This window comes from Bison bison, unplaced genomic scaffold (genome assembly GCF_000754665.1).
Source record: "Bison bison bison isolate TAMUID 2011002044 unplaced genomic scaffold, Bison_UMD1.0 scf7180017864260, whole genome shotgun sequence".
NCBI classification, from domain to species: Eukaryota; Metazoa; Chordata; class Mammalia; order Artiodactyla; family Bovidae; genus Bison; species Bison bison.
In genome coordinates, this window is record NW_011494832.1 from 10,980,677 (window position 1) to 11,005,990 (window position 25,314).

Below are 25,314 nucleotides of genomic sequence, written 5' to 3' on the forward strand. Positions count from 1 at the left end.
ATGAAATTAAAAGACACTTACTCCTTGGAAGAAAAGTTATGACCAACCTAGACAGCATATTAAAAAGCAGAGACATTACTTTGCCAACAAAGGTCCGTCTAGTCAAGGCTATGGTTTTTCCAGTAGTCATGTATGAATGTGAGAGTTGGACTATAAAGAAAGCTAAGCACTGAAGAATTGATGCTTTTGAAGTGTGGTGTTGGAGAAGACTCTTGAGTCCCTTGGACTGCAAGGAGATCCAACCAGTCCATCCTAAAGGAGATCAGTCCTGAATATTCATTGAAAGGACTGATGTTGAAGCTGAAACTCCAATACTTTGGCTACCTGATGCAAAGAACTGACCCATTTGAAAAGACCATGATGCTGGGAAAGAATGAAGGCGGGAGGAGAAAGGGATGACAGAGGATGAGATGGTTGGATGGCATCACAGACTCAATGGACATGAGTTTGAGTAAACTCCAGGAGTTGGTGATGGACAGGGAAGCCTGGCGTGCTGCAGTCCATGGGGTCACAAAGAGTCGGACAGGACTGAGCGACTGAACTGAACTGAACTGAAAATGAAATTGGCTGAAAGACCCGCTGACTCTGGCTGGGTGAAGGTCCCCAGCGGGTCCACCTGTGTTGAGGCAACCTGGCTGGTACCTGGGGGTGGGGGTAGTGACCTGGATCTGGGCCAGCGTTGCTCACCCACTTTGCTCTGGTTGTAGTAGCCCCGCAAGGAGTTCAGGTTCACTCTGAAAGTCTGGGCAGTGTCCTTGATGCCCTGCATGTTCCAATCCCAATACTCCGGCCCCTCCTGCTCCATCCATAGCGCCCGCGCCTCCATCCTCGGATTCGGGTCGTCGCTGTCAAACCGCAGGAACTGCGTATAGTCTACCACAGTGAGACTGATTGGTTTCTGTAGAACCGAACAGGCAATGGGAGTGAGAATTGGAACAGCATCAGGAGAATCCACGTGGGAAGGCCCAACATATTACAACCCAGGCAGGGTTATAATACTGATAACTCTTTACATGTTAACAGAAATAATATGTTTTTTTAAATGAGAAAGAACCATTTCCCCAAATAAGGAAGGTAGTGAGAAGAATAAATCTTTTAATTTTACATTTTTGCAAGTCTCTTGTCTCAGAAAAAACTGGCCTAAAACTCAACATTCAAAAAATGAGGATTATGGCATCTGGTCCCATCACTTCATGGCAAATAGATGGGGAAACAGTGGAAACAGTGGCTGACTTTATTTTCTTGGGCTCCAAAATCACTGTGGATGGTGACCGCAGCCTTGAAATTGAAAGACGCTTGCTCCTTGGAAGAAGAGCTATGACAAACCTAGACCGCATATTAAAAAGCAGAGACATTACTCTGCCGACAAAGGTCCATCTAGTCAAAGCTACAAAGCTACGGTTTTTCCAGTGGTCAGGTATGGATGTGAGAGTTGGACCATAAATAAGGCTGAGTGCTGAAGCATTGATGCTTTTGAACTGTAGTGTTGGAGAAGAATCTTGAAAGTCCCTTGGACTGCAAGGAGATCCAACCAGTCCACCCTAAAGAAAATCAGTCCTGAATATTCATCGGAAGGACTGATCCTGAAGCTGAAATACTTGGCCACCTGATGCGAAGAACTGACTCATTTGAAAAGACCCTGATGCTGGGAAAGATTGAAGGTAGGAGTAGAAGGGGATGACAGAGGATGAGATGGTTGGATGGCATCACCAACTCAATGAACATGAGTTTGAGCAAGCTCTGGGAGTTGGTGATGGACAGGGAAGCCTGGTGTGCTGCAGTCCATGGAGTTGCAAAGAGTCAGACATGACTTAGTGACTGAACTGTCTGTCTCATTAGAACACCACTGGATTTTTGTATTTGCTTCTGCATTTAAATTGTTATTTTGGTTGAAGTATATGACAAAACATACAGCCTTACAAATATGTTAAAGTAGTATTTTTACTTAGTAGATAATTGTCTCTGATTATCTGAATGTCTTTGATTATTTCAGCTATTCAACTCTGATACTAAAAATTACAAAATTGGTAGTTTCCCAGGGTTTGAGGGTTTTTGTTTCTTTCTTTTATCAAGTGAACCTGAAACATCACTGTTGAATATTTTCTGTTTTGTTACATGAAAATCCACAGGCCTATCTTGGACATTGAATGGATCTTTTACTAATGCATGAGTTTTTAAAGTAATGTAGTGTTTCACTAAGTTATGTACAACCTAAGTTATGTACATCTTTCAGTGTTGATTCCTGTAAATCAACACTGGAATCAGACTATTTAAAAAATCATTATTTGTTTTAATATTACCACAGATCCCAAGAGAAAAGTTTGTCGGTACTGAGAAACTCTCAGTCTTACAGTGATTGGACACACATTTTCCAGAAATCTGATTTTCTCTGGAGAGCTTACCTTTTATCAAGGGAAGTACTGTGAATTGTCATCTGTCAGTTATTTTCTTGAATGGAGATGCTCATGTTCATTTTCAAGAAAATGTCCACCAAATGTTCAAGTCTAAACAGCCATAATTCTGGGTCATTCTTTCCTTCAAGTAAAAATGGCATTCCATTAAAAAAAAGAGGCTAGTTCAGCTCATAAAAATTATTTTCCTTGGGACATAGTACTTTGGAATGTTGCAGAAATGCTTGTATATATCTTGTGTGTGTGTATATATATATATATATCCATGTCATTGTGTAAGATATTTTTAAAAAGCAGATTGTGGATAATAATTTAGTACAGATAATAATTTTTAACACTTTAACCAGGATGTTTAAAATGATATTGCTTTGATTTTTTTTTTTCAGTGTGAAAGTAGGTGGTGGTGAAGAATAAATAACTATTGCAGTTTGGTACCATAGCTTCCATTCTTGTTGAGTTTCACCTCAGTGCAAATGTCGATATAGTGCAAAGGCAAATACTGTCTAAGAAATGTTGTGAAACTAGTTTTGACCTTATGATTCAAGATATGATCGTGAAAGGGTCTCATTGAATTCAAGGGTTCCACAGACCAAACTGTGAGAACTGCTATTGTGAGTAATTGCTATTCTGATCTTCCCAGGTGATACCGTGGTAGAGAATCCACTTGCCAGTGAAGGAGATGCAAGAGACGTGGGTTCCATCCCTGGGTCAGGAAGATCCACTGAAGTGGGAAATGGCAACCTGCTCCAGTATTCTTGCCTGGGAACTCCCATGGACAGAGGAGCCTGGTGTGCTACAGTTCATGGGGTCTCAGAATTGAACAGGACTCAGTGAATAAAAACAACAGACCACCTGACCTTTCAAGCCTGGAAGGCAGCCTCCTTTTCTCAGCCCAGAGAGCTATGACCCTAGCATCCTGCCTCTTCTTCCCATTTGTGAACCTGATAGACAGGCCGCCTCTAAATCCTGAAATCAAATGTCCTAGACCCAAATCTAATTTCTAGCCCCATTGATGACCCAGGAGTTCGGGGTCTTCTCCAGTCAGGGGAGGCTCCCCAGTCCCAGAGACTGCAGCTGAGCCATGCCACCAGCTCATTCTGGATCTAAGACTGGGAGTTGGAGGACTTCATCACCTAAGAACTCCTCCACCAGATCGAGGCGTCCCTCAGGAGTACGAGTCTGTGGAGGCAGCTAGTGGTCTGGCTGTCTGTTCTCCGTGCTTGTGGCCACAAGTGAGGGCGCTGTGGAGCCGTCTGTCTGCTTGGCTGCCGGCCTGGGGTAAACTAGTGAGTAGCTCCTCCTCCTTCTAACACAGTCTCCTCCTCATCCCTTACCAGGAACTGCCTGCGTTTCCTGCCCCAGTCTCAGCTTTAAGGATGTGTTCAACCATCAACAAATATTTTGGGGCATCTACTATGTGCCAGGTACAATTCTAGGCAGGGTATTTAAACCAACTTAAATTCCTGCCTTGATCCACTTACATGCTGATGGAAGACCTGATAATAAACAGCAAGGCCCTTGAAGTAATGATCGGGGTACCATAAAGCAGTGAGTGATTTAGAGAAAGAGAACAACCAGCAGGAGCTGGCTGTAATTTTAAATACAAGGGAGGCTTTCCTCAGAGACGGCATTTAAGCTAAGCCCTAAAGGAGGTGAGGAGGGTCCTTGCATTATTGGGAGGAAGAATGTTCCAGGATCACCGTCTGCCCACACTTGGGGCTCTACTAGGCAAACACTGAGGCTGCAGCAGGAACTGGAGTGGGCAGACTTCAAGAAGGACTTCCTGTAGAGGAATGTGGGGATCTAAGTTTGTATACCTCATGCTGTCCTCCTGTTTGTGCTTGGAGATTCATGAAACCCTCAAGATTAGAGGAGGAAGAAGGGCCTGTGAATGGAGCAAAGTGGTGAGAGGTGGGAGAAAACTGAGGTGGGGTCCTGCCCCAATTCCGTGCTCATCCTCTCCTGAGTCAAGTGTGAGGTGGACGCGGGGACACTGATTGGCCTCTAAAAACTGGCCACCCAATGGGAGTGAGAACTAGGGCCGCGTCACGAGTGTCCAGGCAGGAGGGCTCGACACAGTTGTGAGAGAGAAAGTGAAACTCGGGAGACGGGGAATCCCCAGCACGAGCGACCCCACCCCTGCTGCTGCTGCTAAATCGCTTCAGTCAGTGTCAGACTCTGTGTGACCCCACAGGCGGCAGCCCACCAGGCTCCCCCATCCCTGGGATTCTCCAGGCAAGAACACTGGAGTGGGTTGCCATTTCCTTCTCCAATGCATGGAAGTGAAACGTGAAAGTGAAGTCGCTCAGTCGTGTCCGACTCTTAGCGACCGCATGAACTGCAGCCTACCAGGCTCCTCCATCCATAGGATTTTCCAGGCAAGAGTACTGGAGTGGGGTGCCATCGCCTTCTCCGGTCCCCACCCCAGACACCTCCTTTGACTCAAACTCTGAGAGCCTCGCGCCCTGGGGCACCTGGGACTTTGTCCTGATTGCTCCCCTCCTGCACCGAGAGCTCTTTGTCATGCTTACTCTTATAGTCCTGACCCAGTCTCAGCCCTTAGTGAGGACCTCAAGGATAATTTTATGTGGCCAATTTATCGTTATTTTCTATACAAGAATAATACAGTTAAAATTTTTTGTTAGCCTATTTATAATAATATTAATAACCCATGAGTTTAATGTGAACAATAACTATTTCCCAGAATAGATAAGGTAGGGAGAAGAGTGGAGCTTTTTACATTTTTATGTTTTTGCAAGTCTCTTTCTTGTCTGTCTCATCAGACCACCACTGGATTTTCAGGTTTCCTTCTGCACTGAATCCACTATTTTGATTGAAGTCTCTGAGGATCAAAAGGCCTACACAAATGTAGGAGTAGTATTTTTAATAATCTTTTCAGATACTTGTGGATGTTCATCTTTCTTACAAAACTAAAACTATACAAGTGGTAGTTTCTAAAAGATTATTTTCAAAGTGGACCTGAAAGAATATCATTGACTATTTCTTATTCTGTTACATTAAAATCGATAAGCAACTAAAGATCCCACATGCCACAGTGAAGCCCTAGTGCAGCCAAATAAATAATAAATAGCTAAAATAAATATTAATAAAATAAAATGAGTACAACAAAAGTACAATATATATTCCAGGGAAAATTGAAATATCCACTTTAGAAAAGCAAAGTCGATATGTGTACGTGTGTAACAGATTCATTTTGCTGTATACCTGAAACTAACACAACACTGTAAATTAACTAAATTCTAATAAAAATTATAAAATAAAAAACAGAAAATGAAAAAGTAGTTTTAGAAACTATATAATCTAATCTTCTTCTTTTCTATTTACTTTCTCACAATGTATTTATTTATTGATTTATTTTTGGCTCCAGTGGGTCTTCCTTGCTACATCTGAGCTTTCTCTAGTTGCAGTGACCAGGGGCTGCTCTCTAGCTGCAGTGCTTGGGCTTCTCCCTGCGGTGGCTTCTCTTGTGTGGAGTACTGGCTCTAGGGCGTGTGGGCTCAGCAGTTGCGGTGCACGGGTTTAATTGCCCCTTGGCATGTGGAATCTTTCCTGACCAAGGATCGAACCCCTGCACTGGCAGGTGGATTCTTAACCACTGGACCACCAGAGAAACCTTTAACAATTTCATTGAGGTATAATTGCTATACAAAAAATTGCACATATTTAATATGTATAATTTGATGAGTTTGTACATGTGCAAACACCTATGAAAATATCACCAGAATCAAGGTAATAAAGATATCTGTCACCTCCACACAAAAAAAGAAAGAACAAAAAGAAATTGTAGTCTACTAAATGCTCAGTCATGACTAGCTTTTCCATCATTATAATAATACAAATATTGGACACTGAGCTAATCAAAATTACAAAAATGATAGATTTATAATTATAAATTGGGAAGATGGGATATGTGAAAGAAAAACCAATTAACTACAAATGGTACATAAAACTGAAAACCAGAAAGGAGTGTTATAGGTATGCTTTTAAGAGACATAGAAGAAACGGAGAATCAGCTGAAGGAGCTAAAACAATTGGTCTATGATATTCAAGAGATGGGGGACATCCATCTTGATTTCAAGTCTTGTAGAAGTATTTTATTTCTTAAAATTTTGTGCATAGATCCACTAACTAAAAATAAAAAGACAAGCCAGTAGGTGAGAGAGTGGACTTTGGACTCAGGAATTGTTCCGTAAGAAGAGTCCTAGACATGGAGCAGTAGTTGGAAGGAAACTGGACATAGAGTGGTGGGTGTTTATGGCAGGATTTTGTTTGGATTTATTTATTTATGTTTGATTAATTTTAATGAGAGGAATTGTAGCACGTTTGTGTGCAGGACTGAGGGAGCCAGTAGAGGGTGGGAAACTGATGACACAGGGAAGGATGGAATCAGGTCCTGTGCCCACGCTGAGGGGCGGCCTTAGATGTGCGGGGGGCGTCCATCATCACTGTGGAAGGTAAGGGTACATGTGCGAGTGTGGGAATGCGGGGGGAGGAGGATGGACTGAGTATTATTTTCTGAGTGGAAAGCTCACCATTAAGAACAGGGAGTAGGGAGGCAGCCGAGGGTTTGAGGAGGGAGAGAGGGATGAGAACTAGCCTTCTCAGGAGGTGTGAGAGTGAGCTGACGGGAAATGGCATCAGGGGAGTGCAGGCTGGAGGCCACTGAGGTCTGGGCTCATCAGCTTAGAGAATGTTTCAGCAGGAAGATGTGTAATAAACTAAAAGAAAATGCAACCAAATTTCACTGGGTGTAAGGATTACAGGGTTTTTTTACTTTGTCATTTATCACTCTCAACACTTTCTTAGTTGTTTCACAGTGAATATACATTAGATCATGTATCATACATTGCACGTATACCGTACATTGCACATATATCATGTGTGTGTGTGGGTGTGTGTATGTGCGTTCAGTCACCTCAGTCGTGTTCAATGCTTTACGACCTTATGGACCGTAGCCTGTCAGGCTCCTCTGTCCATGGGATTCTTCAGGCAAGAATACTGGAGTGGTTGTCATGCCCTCCTCCAGGGGATCTTCCCAACCCAGGGACAGATCCTACATCTCTTACATCTCCTGCACTGGCAGGCGGATTCTTTGCCATTAGCACCACCTGGGAAGCTGAGAGAAATGCAAAAATACTCAAGAATATACAAAATAAATAATTCATATTCTCCCCTGCATCCTCCAGTCACTCAAGTCCTCTACTCAGATATCAAGACAGTTAGCAATTTCTAATTTTTCTCACTAGAAAAATATAACTATGCATCAATATAAATTGCTATTGTCAGTAATAGACCTCAGGCCACTGACTGGAGAAATTATTGACAAATTTACATATCTAGTAAAGGACTTATATTAGAATATGCATAGAACACTTAAACTCAACAATATGAAAACAAATAACTCAATTAAAATTGAGGAAAAAATAAAAATGAGGAAAAGTCTGAATAGACATCTCATCAAAGATGGTATCTCAATGAAAATATATAGGGAAAGATGCTCACTGTCACATGTTATTAGGACATGCAAAGAAAACCAGCAATGATACATCCTCACACCCCTATTAGAGTAGCTATAATCCAAGAACCTGTGATGCCGAGTATTGATCAGGACGTGGAGCAGCAGAAACCCACGCTCACTGGGGCAGGAATAGGAAGCAGCGCAGCCGCTAGAAATTAGTCAGCAGTTTCTTATGAAGCTCATGGATGGAAGCTGTCCATCCAGGCTACTAATCAACCTAGTATTTCTCTAACTCATTTGAAAACTTAGTTTTGCACATAACCCTGCACACCAATGTTTATAGCAGAAAGCCCTTTAAAAATTACGTATTTATTTATTGGCCGCACTAGATCTTCGCTGCTGCGCTCAGGCTTTCTCTAGCTGCAGCATGCAGGGGCTTCTCTTGTTGTGGCAAATGGGCTTATTTGCATGTGGGATCTTAGTTCCCAGACCAGGGATCAAACTCGTGTTCCCTGCCTTGGCAGGGGCATTCGTATCCACTGTAGTACCAGGGAGGTACTAGCAGAGCACTCTTTAAGTGTGCACTGCACATTGTGACTTCCTTCTCCAGACTGCAGTGTGGAAAGTGGAGAAGTAAAAAAGAAAGGTCCCAAGGAGATAGCTGTGGAATGCTACCCTGGCCAGATGATGAGCTGAACTTAATAGTGATAATAGAGATGCCTCTGAAGGCATCTCCATCTCCCATTGCTGCTGTCCAGCCTGCAAGGCAGCCATTTCCCCAGGCTGTGCTGAACAGGAGAGAGCAGAGTGGCGGCGCTCCCATGCGGCCACAGGGCTGGCGACAAGAGACCTGAGCTCCCCTTTGACCTCCTTAGCAGGGACCTGCCCAGGATCTCCCTTCCAGTGGGTCAGGGCCCCATCCAGCATCAAGTTCAGAGTCCGAGTTGTTTTCCCAACATACACTCTGACACAGACATTTCTCTCCCCATTAAATGACCAAGGACTTTGGCTTCAGGGAGCAGCTGATCTCCAGGCTATAACAGCTGGTTTCCAGGTCCAGGAGGGACCCCACAAACATACTGGGTGCCCTCAATGTCCTGAAATCAGTCTTTGAACCCCAAGTTCCTGTCACTTGTTCCTGTTGCTTTCGTGATTGGAGGCTCTTCCTTCAGGAAATCAACTCGGGATTCTTCATCCTAGGATGAGATGAAAGAGAGGGAGGAAGAGGAAGAGATCCCCAAGGTAATGGCCTGTGGAGACGGGGAGGCTCCTGGAGAAGTGAAGAGAGGGAGGAAACAGTGACACCATGGGATGGAGGCCACGGGAGTGGAGGACGAGGAACCAGAGAGGGGCAGTGGGGGGGGGCACTTAGTGGACTCGTGTGCAAGGAGGTGGGTAGAGGCACAGGGGCTTCTGGCCTGGGCACTAGTAAAAGCTTTATTTTCCACCAGGATGATAATTACATAGGTGTCAGCTCGATATTATTGCTTGGAAATTATACTTACAGTTTAGGTATTTTCCTGTCCTTACAGGTATGGTATAACGCAAATACACATGGAAGAGAGGAAAAGAGAAAAGCAAAGAGGGGAAGTGATTAAAGGAATTCCTCTCTTCCAGAACAAGACCTCCCCCAACTCCTTCACCAGCCCCACTTAGGCTGGGGTGCAGGGAGAACCATGGCAGGGAGAGGAAGGAGAGCAAGTTCCGTGCAGCCCTTGGGGAGTCCCCCTGGCCCTGACTCCGAGGTTGCCAGAGTCCCACTAAGACATCACAGCTACATCCAAGTCTGTCCTCATGTCACAGCGCTGGGCTACTTGGATACTATCTCTTTATTTTCTAAGACAGTGGGAATTACTGTGTCAAAAACAGTGGCCCCAGAGCAGCAGAAAAGGAGCTGCCCAGCTGATGGTCAGATAGGTCACTCTTGGAGCACAGAGAGGGGGACATGGGGTGGAGCCTGGAGTCTGTAGTGAGCCCCAGAGATGGGCCGTGAGTCTCAGCCCATGGGTCTGTCCAGTGTTTTCCCTGTTCTCAATTAGTCAGGAGAGGTAACCCAAGAGAAGGAGGACAGCCATCTCTAGAGTGATCATTTCCTTGTGCCCAGTTGCTCAGTTGTGTCCTACTCTTTGCCACACTTTGGACTGTAGCCCTCCAGGCTCTTCTGTCCATGGGATTTCCAAGGCAAGGATACTGGAGTGGGTTGCCATTTCCTCCTCCAGGGGATTTTTCCCGACCCAGAGATTGAACCCATATCTCCTGCATCTCCTGCATTGGCAGGTGGATTTTTCATCACTGAACCATCAGGGAAGCCCTGGATGATCACCTGTCGCTTTTAAAATGTTGTTTCTTGCCACAGGTTTGTGAATAAAGATACCTCAGGGTTGGGGGGGTGGTCAGTGGCTCTAAAGGAAAGAACCATCTGCCGCAGGAGGAGAATGGACAGCTGGTGTCCATCAGTCTGAGTTTCATCATCCTCTCCACCCCTCCACCCCCAGGGCAGCTGGGCCAGTCTGGGATCTCATTGCTATCTGGGACTTATGTTTCAATACTGAAGATGATGTAACCACCTCTGCTTCATACCAACCTTTAGAATATCTCTTATAAATAGTACAAGAAAACAAATGATCACTTTGAGACATCAGTTTGGTTGTTAAAACCATGATCAAAACACAGGCAGGGAAGAAATCATCGAATTGTGCCGCAGAGACTGAGAACCACTGCTCTAGTGTTAGACCATATGAGATGAAAGGAGGGTGTCAGTCTAAGTGGGAAATTCCAGACCCTGACTAGGGAGGGCATGCGTGGTGACCGGCCCTTTGAAGAGAGAGGTGCTGGATAAGCCCATTGTCTGAGTGCCCAGAAGAGATGGGCCTACCAGGCTAGACTGAGAGGAGATAACAGCAGGAGGAACCCCCAAGTCAGCTCATCTGTGCAGGACACTGGAGTCACCCAGCTCCATGTTCTGAACATTCCAGAGGCTCCAAATGATTGTGCTGCTCATACCCAGCACAGACTCTGCTCTAACCCACCTCCGGCAAAGTGATCCCTGCAGGACTGTTGTAAATGACCCCTGGTTGTCCTTCCTATGGGGAACAAGTATCCTGTGGACACTGTAGCCTGAAGAACACTGTACAGTGTTTCCTCACTGTGCCATGTCCACTGCAAAGCCTAAGCTGTTCACTGGGGTTGGCTTAACCAGCTCTGGGTTCTTTCATTCACTGGACATTTCTGCCACCCTGTGAACTTGAATGAAAAAGGTGAAATACTCACTCTCAAGTAGCTCTGAGGATTTGATCATGGAGGTAAGGACATAGGCAAGTAGTTAAGAGCTTGTAGGAGCTGGGGGTTGTCAGAGACCAAGGTTCATTGGAGCAAGAGATGGACAACACTGTACTTCAAAGGAGCAGCAGGAGCTCTGGGTTATGTCTTAGGGTTTGATTTATTGATTTTAGAAGAGTCTTCTTTTTTCACCACAAGAGAGTAATTTTTAAAATATACAAAGAGGGACTTCCCTGGTGGTACAGTGGATAAGAATCTGCCTGCTAATGCGATAGGCATGGGTTCGATCTCTGGTCCAGGAAGATTTCACATGTGGCAGACCAACTAAGCCTGTGATCCACAACTACTGAGCCCTCGCTCTAAAGCCTGTGCACCGAAACCAGAGAAGCCACTACAAGAAGCCTCCACTCAACTAGAGAAAGCCCGTGCACAGCAACGAACACTCAGGACAGCCATAAGTAAATAAATAAAAAAAGAGAGAGAGGGATTGCTATTCTTTCAGGAGAAAACTTAAATGCATCTTATTCTCTGTGTTACAAGAGAAAAGTAATGGGACTATAGATTACATCTGAAAGAATTTGAGAATCCCAAATTTTTGAGAAGAGCTCTGAGTGTTTGGGGATGACATTTTGAGAAAGATGGTTTTAGAGCAGTGCTTCTGAAATGTTAAGATGTAAGCAATTGCCTCAAGGGCTTGTTAAAACATAGATTCTGATTTTCTAAACTGTGCAGTAGTCCCGAGAACTTTGGAAATGATCTGTCTAGCCTCCCAAGAAAGTCTAAGAGTCCAATATCCTTCACTTGAAGTGTCCAAGTTTGGAAACTCCGTGATTTTCCTTCCTGACACTTAATCGCCCTTATGTGTTATGCTGCCTTTTTCCTTATTTACTAATTCACAGACCCAGGAATATTCGTACTTCTAATAGGAGGGCTGGTAGAGCTAGATGTCAGGACAGAGCTCCACAGGGGGAAGGTGTGGAGCTGAGATAAATTGACAGGGCAGGAACCTTCCCTGGGGGCACCTACCTGAGGGGAAGAAGGAGAATGGATTCTACTCCACAGACAGTGAGAGAGAGTTAGGACTGTGTTTGGTTGTGGCGCTTTTGCTTTTAGGCCCAGATAGCTGAGAAATCTTTGGGTTCTGGCTACTCAAAGTGTGGTCCGGGGAGCAGCAGCAAGAGCTCCCTGTGGGAGTTTCATAGCAATGCAGGGTCTCAGGACCAGCGCACAATTTAGAGAATCAGGATCCGAATTGTAACAAGCCCTTGAGATAATTGCTTCCATCTTAACATTCCAGAAGCACTGCTCTACAGAGCCATCCCTAAACACTCAGAACTCTTCTCAAAAAGAAAATTCTCAAGCTCTGCCCGACTTGCAGCAGTACTGCGTTGGGTTCTCTGTGGGTAGACCCAGGAATCTGCATTTTCAATAAGCACCCTAGGTTCTTGTGCACATTGATGTCTGAAGACCACTGGAGGCAACTACATGGAGGCAATCTGGGCGGGGTGGGAGATGTGGGCTGGAAATGGTATGATGACATGTAGCAACCGCAACATGTAGCATCCTGCTGTGTTGGGAGCAGTGGGGGTGGGATGGGGAATCCCGCAGATACAGTGAAGGAAACAGAGCTTTGTCTGTCCTCCAGAATCCCAGGGGTGTGGTGGCAGGGTGGCTGCCACATCTGCCCCCTCACTGCTGACCAATAAATCATGGAAACACTTGACCATTGTGATTAGAATCTCATTTCTCTTCAGGGTCTCATAAAAGGCCGTGTCTGTCTCAGGGATACAGCAGTACCTCTTCCTCGAGGCCAAAGAATGGGACTAATTTCCCTGTAAAAGAACCTGAAGAGTAAAAATGGTACCCTCTTTATCTGCAGTAGTGAAGGTCACCTGCCCCTTCCTGATATTGAAAGTCACCTCTGTCATTGGGGAATTTTCATCAGAGTCAGTTTGGTTTTGGGGGTGTGAGAGTTCACTCAGTGCTGTCCCCTGGTGACCCTACAGCCCAGATCCCCTCCTTCTGGCACTGGGAGATCCTTCCCTTTCTTCCATTTGACTCTAGAGCCACCCCCAGGATGCAGTCTACCTAGTGTGAAGATGCCACCCTCCAGGGGTGGTCCCAGAGGAGAAGCCGTCCTGAACCAGCACATAGGGGTCGGTGGTAAATCCCTTAGGAGGAGCAGATGGTCCTAGTACAGAGCCCCTCATAGCCACATGTTCCCCATTCTCGGACACAGTAGTTTTAAGTGAGCAATGTCCTGGTTCAGAACCACTTGCACAGCTAGAGAAAGCGTCCGAGGGTCAGAGCTCCACTGGGTTGGAATAGGAGACCCAGATCCTACCCCTCACTAAACTCAGAGCCTATCCCTTCAGCCATCTGTTCCTCAGTTTCCTCCTGCACAGGATGGGAGAAGTCATTATTATTAATGATATTATGAAAAGGAGTTAAATGTCCATGTCATCCTACGGTTTACAAAACACACATTTAAGGCTCTTGACAACTTAAATGTGATGTGGCAAAGAGAGAAAGTGTTACTTCTCTTTTAAGGGCAGGAGTGTGTCTCAGGAAGATGAGGTGTTTGTGTCCAGTCACTTGGCACCTGAGACAGAAGAGCAGCTCCAATGTGAGCACTGGAGGATGACCTATTTTTCCTATTTCCTGCATTCTCCTCACAAGAAAAGGGAACTTTCCAGATATCTTTATGCTTTAATTTTCTTTATTCACATTCAGTGATTGCTGCTGTAGAAGCCATTTCTAAGTGAGGAGGTTGCCCTAGCCTGTAGTTCATGAAGACCCTACTATGCTTTGGCCTCTCTATGGATTGATGGCCATGGCCCCTCAGAGAAATAGAAAATCATCATTTGCTTTCAAAAGTTTAAGTCTCAATTATTATTTCCTCCAGCGGAGAATCTCAAACTTTCTTCACTCTGCTATTTTAAGCACAATTGCTCCCCCAACACAGACTGTTGAGACTTTTTCATATTTCATTCACAAATGCACGTTGAACTTGTACAGAAGTAAATAGGGCTGTTTGCATGGACTGTGACTCCTCAATAGGGCCCTTAGCTTTGTGCACATAGGCCTTACCCTGGGTCACTTTTTCTAGCATATCTGCTCCTGTTCCCAAGGTGAACTGTCCTGAAATTCATGCCAATTGTTGTAAGAACAGATTATATGACTTACAACATGCAGAACTCCTGAAGACTGGGGTATCCTTTTGATATCTAATCTTGATTCCTCATGTTCCCTCTAAATTAATAATCTTTTGTGAAGAGGATTGAACTGGGACAATACGAAATAAAACCTGCTACTAGACTGCCACCTCTTAGTGTTATTCTCACCCATCACTTAAAACTCTATGATCAAATATCTTACACTCAACCGCGACCAGGAATAGACTCTTCTCAGACAAACCTGTGTCTTCTGGTGGCCTGAGTCTGGCTCCATTGGGTCTCAGCTTTTTCTGTGAGGAAATGAAACAGAAAGAAGAGAGTCTTGCGCTTTTTTCCTGGGACCCTCAGGCTTTGTCCTTCCTTGAGGAGCAGTGAAAAGTGCAGTGGACTGGGGGTCAGCAGTCCTGGGTTTCCATCCACTTTCTGCCACAGGCCAGCCTTCATGGCTGCTAAGAATCTATTTACCTCATCTGTACATGTGAGTTTAGAATGATTTTTAAGCACAAGCTCTAGACCCTCACATTTCCTGGCAGTCATGACTTTCTGTAGCTCCACCCTCCTCGTTTGGTGTGATTTTCTCAAGACTGAACAGGCCAGGAAGCTGTCAGGTGTGTCAGGCACACACGCTTCAGCGGGGCCATCACCAGTCCCAGCAGCAACGTGTGGCTGCGTAACATGAGCACTGCCCGCGGTCGCCCCCTGAGGAGGAGAGAGCTGATCAGCAGTGTTTGAAGTCAGGCCTGGCCTCTCTGCCATTCCACTGCTCACACTCATGCCAGAAGCTCAAGTTGGGGTGAGAGTGTGTGACTCACGTTCCCTTCTTAGTCAGCCTCATGGGCCCCGCTGTCTTACAAATATCCTTCTATTATTTATTTATGGTTGTGCTGGGTCTTCTTTGCTGGGCACAGGCTTTCTCTAGTTTGGGTGAGTGGGGGCTACTGTTAATATGGTGCATGGGTTTCTTATTACAGTGCCTTCTCTTGTTGCAGAGCACAGGTTCTAGGCACGCAGACTTCAGTAGTTGCGGTGTGTGGGCTCAGTAGCTGTGGCCCACAGGCTCAGTTTTTCTGAGGCATGTGGAATCTTCCTAGAGCAGGGATTGAACCCATGTCCCTATATTGACACTTGGATTCTTAACCATTGACCTACCAGGAAGTCTGCAAACATCCTTCTATGAATCTCTCTCTTCCAGCTCCTCGTTTTAGCCAAGATAATTGAAGCAGCACCCTGTCCATCCTCATTCCATAACCCTGAGAGTGAGTGGACACAGGCCCCATCATCAGAAATGATACCCTGGGCTTCCCAGGCTGTGTTATTAGGCTCAGGCTGGTCCGTGCTTAGTGCTCAGAGGGAGATGGCTCCTGGCCCCTGCCCTTCTATATAACTTCTATCGCTCCCAGGCCTTGGACATGAAGGCCCTTCTGGGAGGGAGAGAACAGTGTTTGAACATAGGCTGCCTCCATGTGCTGCCCTGTAGTTCTCTCCCAGGCTTGGTGGTGACACTGCCTGTCCTGCATCTGATTGACCCACGTGTCCTCTGGATGCCGGACCTTAGGGTTGGAGAAGCAGCAGGTGGGGTACAGAGAGCACAGACCCCCAGTCAAAATAGAAACAAGACTGAGGCTAGGACTGTTGTCTGGCTAGCAGTCTCTATGAGCTGTGTGACCTCAATGCATGTGTGGTTCTTCCTGAGTATCAATTTCCTGTGCATAAATACATGTTAGAGAATCTACCCTGGGTGCATTACTGTTGAGGGGATGTGAAATTATCAATGAAAAGACCCGCCCCACAACAGTTACAGAGTAATTTTTAAGTCACATACACTGGACACACGAAGGCGTCATTAATTCAGTACTGTCATGATGGCCCCAAACTTCCTCATAGTCTCCTTGTAAGTTCTTTTCCTGGTTAGCCTTCTAGGTGGATCTTAGTCACATTTATTATACTTAGAAATGTACTGGACATGATTGTCTTATCTTTCTTTCGGGTTGGATTCCCTCATCTTTCGGCTGGAAAATATCAGAGAAGAAATCATATACTGACTGAGTTTCAGCAATATGACAATTCTTCAGTTTTCTAATCTCACAGAAGTTTAAAAAAAATGATCTAGTTTTAAATAATGGAATCAAAATAAAAATTTAAATCAAAATCCACGGAAGTAAAGGGGACAGTTTTTTGCTCAACAGCTACAAGCTCTTTTCCGTTACTCTGCAAATGGCTCTCAGGGATCCTTAGGACCTCAGGAAAGCCCTTCTCTGCTGGGCCTGTGGAGAGTTAAGGAGAATGTCACAAAGTGGGGTTGAGGGGAAAGGGGCTAGAGAGTTTCCCTGCTCCTTTACTTAGAGTGGGAAGGAGAAGGCGCCTCATCATTCTATATCAGGGGTAAATTCACTCTCTTTAGCTATAGTGGGCTTCACCTTGGTGTCCTGGATGTTTTTTCCTGGGGCTAAAACCATTCCCCGGGTTGCCTGGTATTGCTCCAACATGTGACGTGACCTGTGGAAGAAGAAATGGAGGCCTGATCACCATGGAGTAAGAGTTCAGCTACAAGAGGCAGAAGGGGCAGACATCTGGCCTGGAGCTGGCCCTGCCACTAGGTGACCCATTAAAGGCAACTTCCTGCTCAGTCGGCTCATAAGGTGGACTGGTTTTTGTCGTCCTTACTGGATCATTTTGAAAAATTGTAAAGTGAAATCCTGCCTCCAATTGTACTTTTTCCGACCCTAAAATATGATGCTGTGAAAGTGCTACACTCAATATGCCAGCAAATTTGGAAAACAGCAGTGGCCACAGGACTGGAAAAGGTCAGTTTTTATTCTAATCCCAAAGAAAGGCAATACCAAAGGATGTTCAAACTACTGCACAATTGCACTCATCTCACATGTTAGTGAAGTAATGCTCAAAATTCTCCAAGCTAGGTTTCAACGATACATGAACTGAGAACTTCCAGATGTTCAAGTTAGATTTTAAAAAGGCAGAGGAACCAGAGATCAAATTGCCAATATCTGTTGGGTCATAGAAAAAGCAAGAGAATTCCAGAGAAACATCTTCTGTATCATTGACTACACCAAAGCCTTTGATTGTGTGGATAACAACAAACTGGAAAATTCTGAAAGAGATGAGAGTACCAGACCACCTCACCTGTCTCCTGAGAAACCTGTATGCAGGTGAAGAAGCAACAATTAGAGCCAGACATGGAACAATGGACTGGTTTCAAATTAGGAAAGGAGCACATCAAGGCTGTACATTGTCACCCTGCTTATTTAACTTATATGCAGAGTACCTCATGCGAAATGCCTGGCTGGATGTAGCACAAGCTGGAATCAAGACTGTGAGGAGAAATATCAATAACCTCAGATATGCAGATGACACTAACCTTATGGCAGAAAGTGAAGAGGAAGTAAAGAGCCTCTTGATGAAGGTGAAAGAGGAGAGTGAAAAAGTTGACTTAAAACTCAACATTCAGAAAACTAAGATCATGGAATCTGGTCCCATCACTTGATGGCAAATAGATGGGGAGACAATGGAAACAGTGACAGAATTTATTTTCTTGGGCTCCAAAATCACTGCAGATGGTGACTGCAGCCATGAAATTAGAAGGTACTTGCTCCTTGGAAGAAAAGCTATGACCAACTTGGACAGCATATTAAAAAGCCAAGACATTACTTTGCTGACAAAGGTCTGTATAGTCAAAACTGTGATTTTTCCAGTAGTCATGTATGGATGTGAGAATTGGGCCATAAAGAAAGCTGAGGGCCAAAGGATTGATGCTTTTGAACTGTGATGTTGGAGAAGATTCTTGAGAGTCCCTTGGACTTCAAGGAGATCAAACCAGTCAATCTTAAAGGAAATCAACCCTGAATATTCATTGGAAGGACTGATGCTGAAGCTGAATCTCCAATACTTTGGCCACCTGATGCATAGAGTCAACTTATTGGAAAAGACCTTGATGCTGGGCAAGATTGAAGGCAGGAGGAGAAGGGGTCGACAGAGGATGAGATGGTTGAATGGCATCACCAACTCAATGGACATGAGTTTGAGCAAGCTCTGGGAGCTGGTGATGGCCAGGGAAGGCTGACGTGCTGCAGTCCATGGGGTTGCAAAGAGTCAGACACGATTGAGTACATGAACAACAACCCATGCTAGTAAGGTCATGCTTAAAATCCTGCATGCTGGGCCTCCGAATAATGTGAATCAAGAACTTCAGATGTCCAAGCTGGGTTTAGAAAAGGCAGAGGAGCTAGAGATCAAATTGCCAACATTTGCTGGATCATAGAGAAAGCAAGGGAATTTCAGAAAAAAATCTACCTCTGTTTCATTGACTTCACTAAAGCCTTTGACTGTGTGGGTCATGACATGCCGTTGAAAGCTCTGTTGTCACCGTGTTGTACTCTTTTCTCAATCCTGAACCACTTGTTGTTATACAAGGGTTCTAACTGTTGTTTCTTGACCCACATACAGGTTTTTCAGGAGATAGATAAGGTGGTCTTGTACTCCCATCTCTTTAAAAGCTTTCCACAGAAAGATTTTCTCTTCTTGGGCTCTAAAATCACTGCATATGGTGACTGCAGCCATAAAATCAGAAGATGATTACTTCTTGGCAGGAAAGCTATGACCAACCTAGCCAGTGTGTTGAAAAGCAGAGACATCACTCTGCCAACAAACGTCCCTATAGTCAAGGCTATGATATTCCTAGTGGTCACATACATTTGTGAGAGCCTAATCATAAAGAAGGCAGAAAGCCAAAGGATTGATGCCTTCAGACTGTGGTGCTGCAGAAGACTCCTGAAAGTTCCTTGGACAGCAAGGAGATCAAATCAGTCAGGAAATCAACCCTGAATACTCATTGGAAGGGCTGATGCTGAAGATGAAACACCAGTATTTTGGTCACCTTATGTGAACAGCCAACTCATTGGAAAAGTCCCTGATGTTGGGAAAGATTGAGGGCAGAAGGAAAAGAGAGTGTCAGAGGATGAGATGGCTGGATGGCATCACCAATGCATCGGACATGAACTTGGGCAAACTCCAAGAGATGGTGAGGGACAAGAAGGCCTGGTGTGCTGCAGTCTATGGGATCACAAAGAGTCAGACATGACTGGGCGACTGAACAACTTAGCACTTGTTAGAACAACTTTATTGAAATATAATTCACCCACTGAAAAGAATCAATTTTAGCATATTCACAGAGAGATGTGACCATCTCCACAACCAATTTTGGAAGGTTTTCATCACTCAGAAGCATTTTTAGAGTGTTGTTATCCAACATTCTAGAAGAAGGTACCAACTTCCCAGGTGGCTCAGTGGTAAAGAATCTGCCTGCAATGCAGGAGAATCAGGAGACATGGGTTCAATCCCTGGGTTGGGAAATCCCCTGGAAAAGAAAATGGCAACTCACTCAAGTATTCTTGGAAAACTGCATGAACAGAGGAGTCTTGCAGGCTACAGTCTGAAGGGTCACAAAGAGTCAGACATGAATGAGAGACTGAGCATGCAAGCAAGCATTGAGGTACCAATTTATTCCTGGGAAGTCAGCCCCCATTTCCCTTCAACATTCCCCTCATCTCTAGACAAACACTAATCTACTTTTGGTCTAAATGGATTTGCTTATAAATCCTATATAAAATCCAACAATTAATATGATCTTTTATTCTTGTTTTCTTTTGCAGAGCATAATGTATTCAAGGCTCACCCATGCTAGGCATCCATGTACTAGACATCTGTACTTCCTCTTTTCATTTTCAAATAATTTTCCAATGCAGGTTTATACCACTTTTATTTATTCATTCATGAAGGGATGGAGATTTGAGTTATTTCTGCTGTTTGGCTATCATGATTAATGCTGCTGTGAGTGTCACATATAAACTTCTCTGTGGACAGATGTTTTAATTTTTCCCAGGTAAATATCTAGGAATGGAGTTTATTTATGAGTCATAGAGTAACACTAGGTTCAAACTTGGAAGAACTTCCAGATTGTTTTCCAAAGTGGTAGCACCTTTTTATATTCCCACCAGCAGTTTCCATGGTTCCAAATTCTTCACATCCTTTCTAAGGATATGAATCTTGGTTTCTGGATTTTCACAGAGAGGATGTCTCTTATGCTCTCCAGGCAAATAAACTCTGGGTTACATTTCCTATTACAGCTCATAAGCTTGAGCAAACCAAAGGTAAGATTTTTCCAGATTTGGCTAATGCCCTAAGCATAAAAACAAATTTTCCCTCTGAAATATTGCCCACATTTATAGTTTGGCCTACACATTTATTCTCTTGATACTGTACTTTATGGAAGCTTTTTATACCTAATCTATTATTTTTATTTGTTTTCACTGAACAAGGAAGCCTTTAAACCAGGCCAACTATGCTACCAAAAATGGAATCTCTAGGCCTATTTTTTCAATCCTGCAATTTTTCTGGCACCAGGGTAGTCACCAGAATACAAGTCCGCCTTAATCAATGATACTTTATCTCTTCTGTGAGCCAGTGCTGGTTTGTGAAATGTTTGCTATCAGCTCACAGTAAGAAACAAACAGACATTGAAAGTGAGTGTAAGCAAGTAAACTTCTACTTTATTTTGACCCAGACTGGAATTGCCAAGAAAAAGATGAGCATTTTCATCGTATCACTAGATCTGCTAAGACTGATGGATTATTAGTTCTCCATGGGCCAGAGATTATAGCTTGGTGTCTAAACTAGTATTTTAAAAAGATGTTTGTGTGGTTCACATGTAAAATAATCAATGTTATAGATACTTTCTCCAGCAAAATGCATATACAGAGAAATTAACATGTAATAAAGGAAAAGTCACTCAGTCGTGTCTGACTCTTTGCAACCCCATGGACCCCATGGAAGTCCATGGACTTTTCCAGGCTAGAATACTGGGGTGTGTAGCCTTTTCTTTCTCCAGGGGATCTTCCCAACCCAGGGATCAAACATGTAGTAAGATGTCAGTATATATGTATGCATCCCATGAGGACTTATAGGTCTTCTTGTTTTAAGCCTGGAAAGAGACAACAGCAGGGAGAAGACATTTTGAGTAATCATTTCATCATTCAGAAGTGAACTCTGCTTATCTGAGAGTATAAACTAGAGTAGACAGAGCTGGACCTCATAACAGAACATCACAGAAGAAGCTGAAAGACGTCATTTATTAGTCACTTACTCATTCATCCAATCAGACTGGCTACAAGGTAGTAGATTAAGTTCTGATCTAGATCACTGCTCCACAAATTGAAATTCGTCTTTCTTTCTCCTTCACCCTTCTTCTCCAACCCCAGATTCTGTATCCTCTCCCAAGTTAGGGCTTCCCTCATTGTTCAGTCGGTAATCTACCTGCAAAGCAGGAGACCCAGGTTCAAACCCTGGGTCAGGAACATTTCCTGGAGAAGGAAATGGCAACCCACTCCAGTATTCTTGCCTGGAGAATCCCATGGACCGAAGAGCCTGGGAGGCTATTGTCAGTGGGGTCGCAAGAGTTGGACATGACTTAGCGCACTAAACCACCACCACACTTGACAATCTTGGTAGTAGACAGAGCCCACCTTCCTCCATAAGACAGAAAATCTTGCTTCAAAATTCCTGCATGTTGAAAGAGCCTGAGGCTTCACCAGGCAGGTGACCACATGCTGGACTCTGACTCAGGACATGGTGACACAGAGAGGCTGGAACTGGGCTGAATGCTTTGGCACACATGGCGGAGGTGGCAGTGTGTTGTCCAGGTGTCAGGAGCAGCAGAGACAACAGGTCTAGCCGCAGGGTCCATTGTTCAGCATCAGGGCTGACAGTGCTGTGAACAGTGGTGTCTGTGCCCACCTGCAGGGCAGGCGTTCTTATGTGGGACCTGACCCGGGTGGAATCGTTATTCTGTTCCCGGCTGTGTAGCCTCAGGGCTGTTTTGAGGCTTTCTCTGAAATAAAACAAAACCACAAGTCTGTCTCTCTGTGTTCCATTTAGAACAAGTTGAAATCCTTTTCCCCCACACAGAACTAAGTAAGAATACCATGTAGGGAAAATCTCAGACAGCAAGGATTCAGAGACTTTTCCTTCTGCTTTATTATGATTGATATACAATACTGAGTCAGTTTATGGAGTACAGTTATTGATTTGATACACTTCTGTACTGTAAAATAATTACCACCATGGATTTATCTGACAATTGCACCGTGTCACATAATTACCTCTTCTGTGTGTGTGGAGAAAATTTAGAAGTCAGCAACTCAGAGACTTTATGCTGAGCTGATAATCACTCCACCTAGTGATAGCACATGGCAGAAACAACATGTAATGCCCACCAAATGTTTTGTCTCTTTCCTCTCAGGAAAAACATTTAACTGTGTGTTTAAGACTCCTCCCCACCTTGATCATTCTCTGATCACTAACGTCAGTGGATCCCAGTCTGCGTGAACCTCAGCACTGCTTGTAGAGATTGTTACACAATACTCAGGACTCTTCCCAGACCCACATCTCAGAATGTTGGGCACGGAATCCAGAAATTCCTTATGAATGAGCCCTACTGATAAGGCTGGTGCACAGCCATGTGGCATCCTGGACACCCTACTACATGTGAGATCTGAAGATCAGTACCAACCATGTTATCTGTCTGTTCCAGATAGTCTGTCTCTAAGAGGAGTGCAGGTGAGTCCTGCGCACACGGAGGATCAGGACCCCATTCCATGTGCCGTCTAGACGTGGTGTCAGCACTGTGCTGTCTGCTCAGGTGTGTGGTCTCATCAGTTCCCATAGCGCTGGGGGTCCAAGGTTCAGTCCTTGTCCTTCCCCTTCTGTAGCCAATTCTCCCCTCATCTGTGACATCTTCTCAAGGCTCTAAACATCATTTATATGGTGTTACCTATTTTATCAACAATCTCAGATATGCAGATGATACCATTCTAATGGCAGAAGTGAAGAGGAACTAAAGAGCCTCATGATGAGGGTGAAGGAGGAGAGTGAAGGAGCTGGCTGAAAACTAAATATTGAAAAAACTAAGATCATGGCATCTGGCACCATTACTTCATGGCAAATAAAAGGGGAAAACGAGGAAATAGAGACATATTTCCTCTTCTTGGGCTCCAAAATCACTGCAGATGGTGAGTGCAGCCATGAACTCAGAAGATGATTGCTTCTGGGAAGGAAAGCAATGACAAACGTAGACAGTGTGTTGAAAAGTAGAGACATGACTCTGCCAACAAAGGTCCCTAGAGTCAAGGCTATGGTCTTCCCAGTGGTCATGTATGGTTGTCAGAGCTGGACCATAAAAGAAGGCAGAACACCAAAGAATTGATGCCTTCAAACTGTGGTGATGGAGAAGACATCCGAGAGTCCCTCGGACAGCAAGAGGATCAAATTGATCAGTCTTAAACGTAAACAACCCTGAATATTCATTGGAAGGACTGATGCTGAAGCTGAAGCTCCAGTATTTCGGTCATCTGATGTGAACAGCTGACTCATTGGAAAACTCCCTGATGCTGGAACAGATTGAGGGCAGAAGGTGAAGACAGTGTTATAGGATGACATGGCAAGATGGCATCATTGATGCAATTGACATGAACTTGGGTGGACTTTTGGAGATGGTGAGGGACAGGGAAGCCTGGAGTGATGCAGTCCATGAGATCACAAAAAGTTGGACACGACCAGGTGACTGAACAACAACAACAACCTCTTCCATCTAATTTCTCCAGTCAAGTCATCTCACGTAAACCCAACTCAGTTGCCACTTTCCTAAACTGAATGTTGATGGTGATGCCTCCTCAAATATGCTCCTTTGAGAGTCCCCTCATTTCCACAATAGGCGCCCCACTTGCCTAGTTGCAAATCTCAAATTTTGCAATCCTCTTTCATTCTTTCTCATAACTCAGATTGAATCCACTAGGAAATGCTGTAAAACGCATTTTCAGAATAGATTAAGAATCCACTCACTCATCTTCCCTGCTCACACCCCAGACAAGCAGCAGCATCCCCACCCTGGACCCTGCTCTGTTTCCCTCAGGCTCTTCTGCGCCTCCCTCACCCTTTACCTCCTGACTCTGCACAGCAACCTGACCGATGCTTCTAGAGAGCAGTCACAGCAGGTCCTCCTCTGTTCAAATTATCCTGTAACTTCATATCCTACTGAGATAAAATCAACCCCTTTTAACATCCTGGAGGCCCACAGGATCTGGCCCATCTTTGGATCTCATCTCAGCTTCTTGCTCCTTCAGTCACACCTGCCTCCTGACTCTTCCTTTGAATACAGACACTCTCCTTCCCTTGTATATTTGGAGGCTCCACTGCCTGGAGAGACCATCCCCCAAACATCCTTGTGGACATTCCTTCATGTCCTTCACATCTTTACTCAAAGGTCACTTTTCCAATGAGGCCCACTGTCCACCCTAGTAACACAGCCACCTTTAGTGTCCCCACACACTTATATGCTGGGTCACCGTCCTCAAGCACTAACCAACCTCTAAGGGAAACACTTCCCTTCTTATTTCTTACTAGGCTCCTAGTACACACTCTGACCCTTCCTCCTAGAACACACTGCACATGGCTGACAAGGTTTGTCTGTTGTTCATTGAACTCTCCTAGATGCAAAAATAGTGTGTCGTGTCTCTGGCACACAACAAATATCAGTTCAATGAATGGTCAATGTAAAGCGCTTCACTATTCTAGATACAGTGTCTTTATTAATGTGATCTCAAGCCACATGCTGTCTTGTGGCAGCTACAACAGAACATCCATTTGCATTGACCTCAATGTTGTCTGCATTTTGCTCACAAAGGCTGATCTCCCTTCCTTCCCACACCAATCAGCCTGCACACCCCACACAAGGCTCTTTGTCTCTTCAGAAAGGAAGATCCTTCACTTCTGGCTCCTGTAGTCAACCTTCTGTGATTTTATTAGACTCTGTTTTCTAAATCCATGAGTTGAGATGGGAGCCAACAGTAGTAGCCTTAGAAGATGTAAGGGCAGAAAAGGGGGCAGACTGCAGAGAAGAGAG

At 44.6% G+C, this 25,314-nt stretch overlaps 1 pseudogene across 1 annotated transcript in view; it reads right to left on the minus strand.

The window, feature by feature from the left end:
* The window catches only part of LOC104994574, a 56,183-nt pseudogene extending 51,247 nt beyond the window's left edge, over positions 1-4,936 (minus strand). Inside the window, exons 1-2 of the transcript XR_825959.1 lie at positions 4,835-4,936; positions 681-898 (exon numbers count right to left, since the gene is read on the minus strand). The product of XR_825959.1 is annotated as a BOLA class I histocompatibility antigen, alpha chain BL3-7-like (transcript). The remainder of the gene's footprint in view (positions 1-680; positions 899-4,834) is intronic.
* Between the last annotated feature and the right edge of the window lie 20,378 nt (positions 4,937-25,314).